The following is an 8,898-nucleotide window of genomic DNA, read 5'->3' as shown; positions in this document are numbered from 1 at the left end:
GCCCCGTAGGGTCTTGAAGAACGGCAAACCTCTTTCGGCTGCCTTTGAGATGAATCGACTGAGTGCTGCAATTCGGCCTGCGAGCTTTTGTACTTCATGTACGCTCGACGGGGGCTTCATTTGCTGAATGGCATCGATTTTCTCGGGATTCGCCTCGATGCCTCTTTCAGAAACAAGGAAACCCAACAACTTGCCTGCGCGAACGCCAAAAACACACTTCTCAGGATTCAATTTCATACCCGCTGCGGGCAAGTTGTCGAAGGTCTCCTGCAGGTTGGACACGTGGTCAAAAGCCTTGCAGCTTTTTACGATGATATCGTCGACATAAGCTACCACATTTCGCCCTAACTGCTTGTAAAGGACCTTGTATACCAGCCTGGCGAAGGTTGCCCCGGCATTCCTCAGGCCAAATGGCATCCTGAGATGACAAAAGGTGCCGAACGGTGTAATGAAGGCTGTCTTGGGGATGTCGGTCAGGTTCATGTGTATCTGGTAATAGCCGGAATATGCATCCAAAAAACTCATGAGTTCGCAGCCAGCTGTTGAATCCACGAGTTGGTCGATCCGTGGCAAAGGGAAATCGTCCTTCGGACATGCCTTGTTTAGGTCTGTGAAATCGACACACATGCGCCATTTGCCGTTTGATTTCCGCACCAAAACTGGATTCGCCAGCCATTCAGGATGGTGGATCTCTTGGATGACCCCAGCCTTGAGCAATTTTTGGACTTCGGCTTTTGCTGCTTCTTGGTGATCAGCGGACATCTTGCGCAGCTTCTGTTTCCTTGGCTTGGCGTCCGGCTTGACTGCCAGGTGAACATGATGAGATCTATCGAAACACCTCCCACTTGATTAGGGCCCCAGGCGAAGATATCACTGTTTTTCTTGAGTACCTCTAGGATGTTCGCAGCCTCTTCTTCGCCCATGTCGCCCCCCAGCGATATGAGCTTTGTGGGGTCGGCGTCATCAATCTGCATCTTGATTATCTTGCTGTGAGGGGCGGGCTTTAGCGCGTGCGTCGCCCGGTCATGTGGTTCGGCCTCAACATTATGCACTGCTCTGTTGATTATGGCCATATCGCCTTTTGAAGCGGCCGAAGGCTGAAGCCCCTTGACCACGATCACTCCCGCCGGGCCGGGCATCTTGAGCTTGAGATAATTGTGGTGGGAGATAGCTTCGAACTTGTTCAAGGTCGCACGGTCGAAGATGGCGTTGTAGTTGTACGGCATGTCAACAACGTCGAATAATACTTGCTCTTCGCGTCTGTTTTCCCCTGTGCCGAAAGCTACCAGTAACTGTGCTTGGCCAAGAACTTGAACTGCTTCTCCGCCGAAACCACGGAGCGAGGCTGGTGCTGGGGTAAGGGCTAGGGTGGGCAACCCCATCTTGGCATATGCTTCGGCGAAGATGACATCGGCCGAACTCCCTCCGTCGACCAGGATTCGCCAGACCTCGAAGCCAGCTATCTCGGCTGAGATCACCAGAGGATCTTGATGCGGGAACATTACTCCTTCGGCATCTCCCGGCCCAAAAGAGATTTGCTGGTTCAGATACTGCGGGGCCCCTTCGCCCGCCGAAATGATATTGTGGACCGTTCGGAGCTGCATCTTCTTTTGTCGCTTCGATAGCTGGATCGGCGGGTTGGCCCTTGTAATCACTTGGATTACTCTGCGCTGCGCATCTTGGCGCTGTTCGGCCGGGGGTGCTTGTTCTTCAGCTGCTTCACGAGGTGCTTCGACAGCTGCTCCCTGCTGCGGCCTTGGATCATGCATGTTGCCACGTTGCCGAATGTTTCGGTATTGTTCCGTGGTGTGCGAAGAGCGTCCGTGGAAGGCGCAGTAGAGGTCTTTTCGGTCCTTCTTACGGATAGGCTGCTGATGGTTGCTTGCTTGCTGGGTGTCAAACTCCTTGCGGAGGGCTTGCACTTCTTCGACAGCCATCACAGCCTTGCCCGCACGGTCGGTTCTGAACTTCCTCCAGGTCATGGAGGCTTGGCCTTGCCTTGGCGGTTGTCCCTGGATCGCCGGCTGAGGCTGGCGAATAGCGAGAGGAGGTGGTTCGGCAACCTGAGCTTGTGCTTGGGCTTGGGCGGCAGCAATGGAAGCCTTATCATACTCAGCTTGTATTGCTTGACGTCGCTTGGAATCTTCTTCGCCAATTGCGTACCCGTCAATGATGCGAAGTAGGTGCTCAAGCGTCTGTGGCTCCTTGTTGGCGATTTTTCTTGTGAGTTCGCCCTCGAGTAGCCCGGCCGAAGCGGCGTTTATGACAGACGCCTCGGTTATGTCTTGCACTTGGCACCGGGCTTGTGAGAAGCGACGCATGTACTCCCTTATCGACTCCCCCGGCCTCTTGCGAATGCCGAGTAGATGCTGCTGCGTCTTCGGCTCCTCATAGGTGCCTCGAAAGTTAAGGACAAAGACATCGCGCAATTGCTCCCGTGAGTAAATGCTATTGGCTGGCAAATTAAAATACCAAGAACGGGCGATGCCGTCTAGAGCGAGATGTATTACCTTTGCCTTGGTATTTTCGTCACCATGAGCCGCTTCGATCGCGGACTCGTAAATGGAGAGGAATTCCTTTGGGTCAGTTTCGCCTGAGTAGCGTGGGACGGGTGGGAACTTGAACTGGGGTGGGATTGGATGGGTCTTGATTCCCCCACTCAGCGGTAGCCCCTTTTTGCCCCCTGCCCTATTCACGGCACCTTGCTGCGGGTATGGCGTGGCGAAGGGCGAAATCACGGCTTGCGCCTGAGGTTGGGCCATGGCATTCGGCTGCCCGGCTCTGATTGGTGATGCTTGCTGAGCCGCCATGGATGGGTCGAACGTTTGCTGGGACCATGCCATGGCGACCTGATTTGGTGCTTGGTTTGCTCCGAAGCCTAGCGTTGGTGCTTGCGGCCGAACGGTTGGTGCCTGAGGGGCATTGATGAAGTCAAATTGCGGTCCTTGACTCCAAGGCGAAGCCCCCAGACCTAGCTGATTCGACGGCAACCAACTAGGTGCACCTTGACTTGTATTCCCCTCCAGGTGGACCGAAGGGGCTGTACCTGAAATGCTGTGGGGTTAGCTGAGTTGCTAAAGGAAAGCTTGGAGCTGCGCCTGCAGAGCCGAAGCCCATTCTGCCATTGCTTGTGACACTTGGCCAGGCGGTTGAGGGTGTACTTGGGCAGCGACCGGCTGAGCCTGCAGTTGCACGTGAGAAGCTGGATGCACTGCTACGGTCGAGGGCTCCCCGGTGAAGTATACTGGCGCTTGCGTAACTTGTGGCGGAAGGGGCTGGATCGGTGCTTGTGGATAGACTTGGGGTGGGACGTAGCCTGCCAAATATTGGAGGACTGGGGCCAAAGCGACCTTGGACCGCCTCGCCGCCTGATACGCCTGCTGCTGTTCTTGCATTTGGCGAAGCATGTCTTGGAGTCGTGTCATGTTCTGTCGCATGGCTTCCATGTCGGCTTCGGTTTGTGTTTTAGGGTCAGGGTTGACTTGGGCTTGTACAGCGGCGAGCGCAATCGAGGCTGCTGCCAGCTGCGACGGAGCGGCTTGGGGCACCAGCAGTTGGCTTGTCGAAAGGATCTCCGCCTGGTCTGGAGTGCCCTTGCCGCCGCGGCTGCCTTCGCCATGTCAGCCGCATTCGGCACCTGCGCAGAGGTGGCAGGAGCCGAAGGCGGTAGTGATGGTGCAGGTGCGGAGGCAGACGACGCTCCTCCATTTTCGGCAACTGGCGCCGAAGGCTCTGCTCCCTCTTCGGCGGCCATCTCAACCTCGGTTTCGCTTTCCTTTCGCCTTGTAACCTTCTCCTTCACGACCCTCTTTGGTGGCATTCGCTCTCAGTGGTTTCGCTCGGAGGTCCCCACGGTCGGTGCCAGCTGTTGTCGAAACGACTACCGCATACGTCGAAAGACGTGGTCACTCAACAGTAGTTGGGAAAGAAGTAAAGTGTATTAAATTGATAATTTTTCTTGGGATCCCCCTATTACATGGCCCTATGGGGCTATTTATATCCCCATTACAGGTTCTTACTACTAGGGTTTTGGTTATACAGGGGAATTTACATGGTTGCCCTTATGAAAGGGACATTTACATGGATACACAGTGTAATTGTGGTTCATGGGCCCTTAACGGGCCGTCAAGCGATTGTCGACCCAATTAGCCCTTAGACTTCATGGCCAGGATGGCTTCTTCGGTCCTCCCGGGGCCGAATCTTGCTATGGCGAAGTCGTCCCCCTTCGGCGTATACTCTTCGCCCTACATCCTTCGCCCAGGAGGCCTCTGGCTTGGCGAGGTACCCGCGTGATTCCTTGCCTCTCGCCGTCCTTGCTTCCTAGTCTTCGCCATTGGAGGGAGGGGGGCTTCGCCCTGACTAACCTTGACATTTCGGGCTTGAATTCTTACTAGTTTCGGCAGGTTTGGTCGAAGGGCCTCATGCCATATTGCCAACACCGGTAAACCAATCCAGATCAAAGTTATACATGGGTTGTGTTGGGCTACTCTAAAACTCGTCCAAACCGTGTGCTTAGTCTCTACATTCCCTTCATCATTGTAGCTAGTCATCTCATTGTTAGTCTCATCATTACGCTCTCGACCAATGAGGTGAGTCGCTAACCAGGAAGGATAATGTCGCGTACAACCATTTGCTTGGACTAAAACCATCTGATCTGGGAGCTGACCTTGGAATCCATCCCCGTGGTTATGGCATGAGAGTTCTTGGATTGGAGCCTTTAGTGACGATCGTGTTGCCAAAAGGATGGATGAAGCCTGGGATGATGTCGTCACTCAGTGCCCATGCCAGCGCACCATCGCCGCTTCAGTCGTACACAAAGGTGATCTTGTTGTTGTGATTGCGCGTGGTAATGAATAAACTTGATGCGGGAAGTAGGCAAATAGCCACGAGTCACCACCCATCGACATCGCATCTGCCTCACTTTGTACTAAGATCGGCGGCAGCGATGGCATGTGGCTAGGCAAGCTGGCACCATGGGCGGTGTGCGGCTGCAAGGCCCCTCCCACTCCATTAGCCGCCCGCAGAGCCCTCTACTAGAATCGTAACATGATTTTCTAAGTGCCTACATTGCTCCAGTTGATATAATCTTCTTATTGAGGTCGGTCATGATTGTGTCCCTTCTCACTTTCTTTGGTTCGTTATTGTGTGCAGGTTAGGAAGATTAAGACAGTTTAACTCATGAAAGACGTTGGCCCAAACCGTCTAAACCAAGTTACTTTAGGTTACGTTGGGTTGGTGCATCATCCCGCTTTAAACTGCGTATGAACGGTCTAAATGAAATTGAAAATGGATTACAAATGTATTTAAATGAAGGCAGTGAATTAAAGTTACTCTAAATGAAGTTTGTCACATTAGATTTTTTTTTCCTCTGTTAAACAACCTCAAATGGAAACTTTAGTGAATTTTTTATTTAGCTAGAACTAACTGGCACTACTGATTGTACTTTAATTAATGCGATTGTACTTCAACTGATCTCTGTGTTGTATTTGAAAGGGTCAATTAGACCTAGAGGGGGGTGAATAGGCTAATTTAAAACTTTATGTGGAAGCTAAAACTGAGTTAGGGTCGAAAAGTCTGATCCACAGTCAGACTATCCGAAAATATCAGATAGTCTGATGTTGGATCAGACTGTCTGATCCACTAAAGAGTCACAACAAGCAGATCTAGCACACAAACAAGAGTATAGCGCAAACAGCGACTAGATCTATAGCGGCACAATTAAGCAAAGCTAAAGAGAAGATGAAGAGATATCACCAACGATGAAGTTCACGGAGTTGTTCCCGGAGTTCAAATCCTTGAGAGAATTCTACTCTCTGTTGAGGAGCTCACTAAGAGCCGGGTCTTTGCTAACCCTTTCCTCAAGAGGTTGCACTAAGCACTCCTCCTTCCACTAAGGGGTATCTCTTTCCTTGCGGAGGCGAGATCCGGCCTTCACAAACTTCTCCCGGCCAACCATATGTAGATCGGTGGCTCGGGAGTGACACCTAGCCGTCTAGGAGTCCTCAACCTCCAAGAGTAACAAACACCACACAACTCTTGGTCAAACCCTAGTGCTCAAGATCGAGTGAAACACGCACTAGGCCCTCAAACACCAAATCCACAACCACTAAGATCCACCACACAAAGAACGAAGAGGGATTTGAGAGAGGGAGAAAGAGCTCAAAAATTCAAAGCACCTTAGCACCAAGCTCAACCCAAAGTGAATGTGAATGAATGAGTTGGGTAACCCTAGAAAAAAGTTAGGTGGGGGGTATTTATAGATCCCCCAAAATGTGGCCGTTGGGAAGGTGTTGACAGAAAACACCAGTGCAGGTCCAAAGCTCGCCTTCGGATGTATGAGTGTGCCAGTTGATTTGATCATGCAATCAACAAGAGATAGAACAAATAAACCGCAATTAATCCTATAAATGATAGCCGATCGGCTAGGTGCCGATGGCATATCATTTATTTCAAGCCGATGTCATGCATACATCGATTGGCAAATATCAATAAGCAAATCAGAACTAAATCTACTCGATCGGCTGTAGATATTAATGATATATAATCCTTATATCGATGTATACTTAAATCAAGTGATTGGGATAGATCGGTCGCCTTGCCGAGACAGTATAAATCTCTTAGATCGAAATATATATTAATAGTGGGATTATATACATTTATAGCATAGCCGATCAGGTAGATCTAGCATGTATCGGCTAATACTCCGATACTACTCTATATTAAGATGTTAAAGCAAGTAGAATATACCAAACATAAGCCTAATATACTTAGATGTGACAAGATCTTAACATAAAGGGCAGATTTAACATATAGATTAAGCATATGGGATAAAAGTAGTTAAATCAAATAAGATCGGCTGAAACTCCGATGCTACCCTAATCGGCAACTAGAAAGCAGGCTAGAGATTGCAATTCTAAGCACGACTTAATAGATCAAACTCAACTGATGCAGCATTAAGTATGAAAAGAAGAACAATATCTAGACAATCAAGCCGCTGGAGGTTTCGTAGAGTGGTAGATATATCACAGAATCTAAGTTAACTTTATTGTCTAACCTAATCGGCTGCCTTCCATTAGCAGATGTTAGCCGATTATAGGTTAGATAAAGATATTATCGAAGATTATGTGAGATATATGATAACTCGACGAATTATATAAACAAGATTAGAGTGTCATAAAGATGGAAGCACTAATCCTGAGAACATAAGTCGTCATGACAAGTTGTACCTCTTGTTGAAGATCGAAACCAATGCAGCTCAACCCGAGAGCACGAACTCGTCGAAATAAAAGTAAAGCAAAAAAGGTGGCGATGCGCCGAGATTGTATTGGATGTGTTCTCACTTTTTACATAGGGCTCGGGTCTATTTATACCCGAGAATTACAAGATACGTCCATAACGGACACGACTATTATCTCTAACAAACTCTAAGATACCATAAGTCTTTACGGCAGACTTTTGCTCAAACATATCTCTAAGGAAATCACATAGAATATCCTAATTAATAGATACAATTACCTTCCCAGGACTCTATCCATGCGTGGCAATCATCTTGAAGCACATCAACTTGAACCCGATGACGTACACCGAGTCATATTATCAGAATCAGCTATATCGGCTAGCCCCATCCGACTCGAACTCTGCCGACCTGACCTTAGCCGATTTGGACTGCAGCCGATTCTTACTCTGTTTCCGTAACGATCTTCATCTTGGATTCCACTTCGATCTGATCTTCATCTCCGATGCCAATAATGATAGAATTTACCAAATTTGGTCGTTAACAGAAGGGAATCTTTTCATCCACCTCGGAAAGTCCGAGGTGACATCGGATAGTCCGATGTTTTTGACCCCCAAGCAAGCCAAAGACAGAGAACGAAATTCTGGAGAATTTCGGACAATCTGATCGATCGGATAGTCCGATGTCATATCGGATATTCCGTTATTTTTGAATCATGAATTTCATCCTCTCACAGAGACTCAAGTTCCATTGAATTTCGGAGTCTCTGGGTCATCGGATACTCCGATCACATTGGATAGTCTGATTTGAAATTCACTCAAGAGGAATAAAAAGCAATTCAAAACAGAGAGTGAAGTTCTGAGAAATTTTAGATAGTCCGATGTATCGGATAGTCCGATATATTTTTTTTTTGTCAACACTCAGACCAAAGACAGAGGGCAAAGTTCTGTGAAATTTCGGATAGTCTGATCTAGATCGGATAGTCCGACAGGAATAAAACAGGAACACTTCAAATAAAGGATTTTGAGCACTAGTGTTCTACCAATTATATGCATGTGGTATCCCTCTTAATAGTACGGCATCCTAATACTCAAGAACACATGATACACAAGGTTTAGAGAGGTGATTACCACAAAAATTGCCACAAAGCTTTCTATGCTTAAGTTCCACTCCTTTTTCATCCTTGCAGACATCTCGACAAAAAGCATTAGTTTCTCTCTAATTGTGTTGTCATTAACACCAAAACAAATGAGGGGTCCTAGATGCACTTTCAGTAATTTTTATTGGAAAGAACATGCTACCACAATTTTGAGCAGATCTAACATTTTGAGCATTATTAAATCGTGCTACAGATATTGGCCTTCATAGACTGTTGGCGCTAGATGTATGTGACTTTGATCAAATAGAGCTCTTGTTTCCAATGTTACTGATGGCACAATTTTATTTTATTTTTTCCTTGGCAGGAACTCTACAAACCATTTTCAAATTTCAGAAGCTTATGAAGATATCATTGTGTGAGAATAATGTTGCACAGATCGACACCTGAGCACTCTTATCATCTGAATTAAGATTTGGTACTACTCTATTCCCATGATAAATACTTATATGCAATACTCAACCTAAGGTTCTTCGGGCTGAGAACATTATACTGAAAATTATGATCA

This window comes from Oryza glaberrima, chromosome 3 (genome assembly GCF_000147395.1).
Source record: "Oryza glaberrima chromosome 3, OglaRS2, whole genome shotgun sequence".
Lineage (NCBI taxonomy): Eukaryota > Viridiplantae > Streptophyta > Magnoliopsida > Poales > Poaceae > Oryza > Oryza glaberrima.
This window is presented reverse-complemented; position numbering follows the sequence as displayed.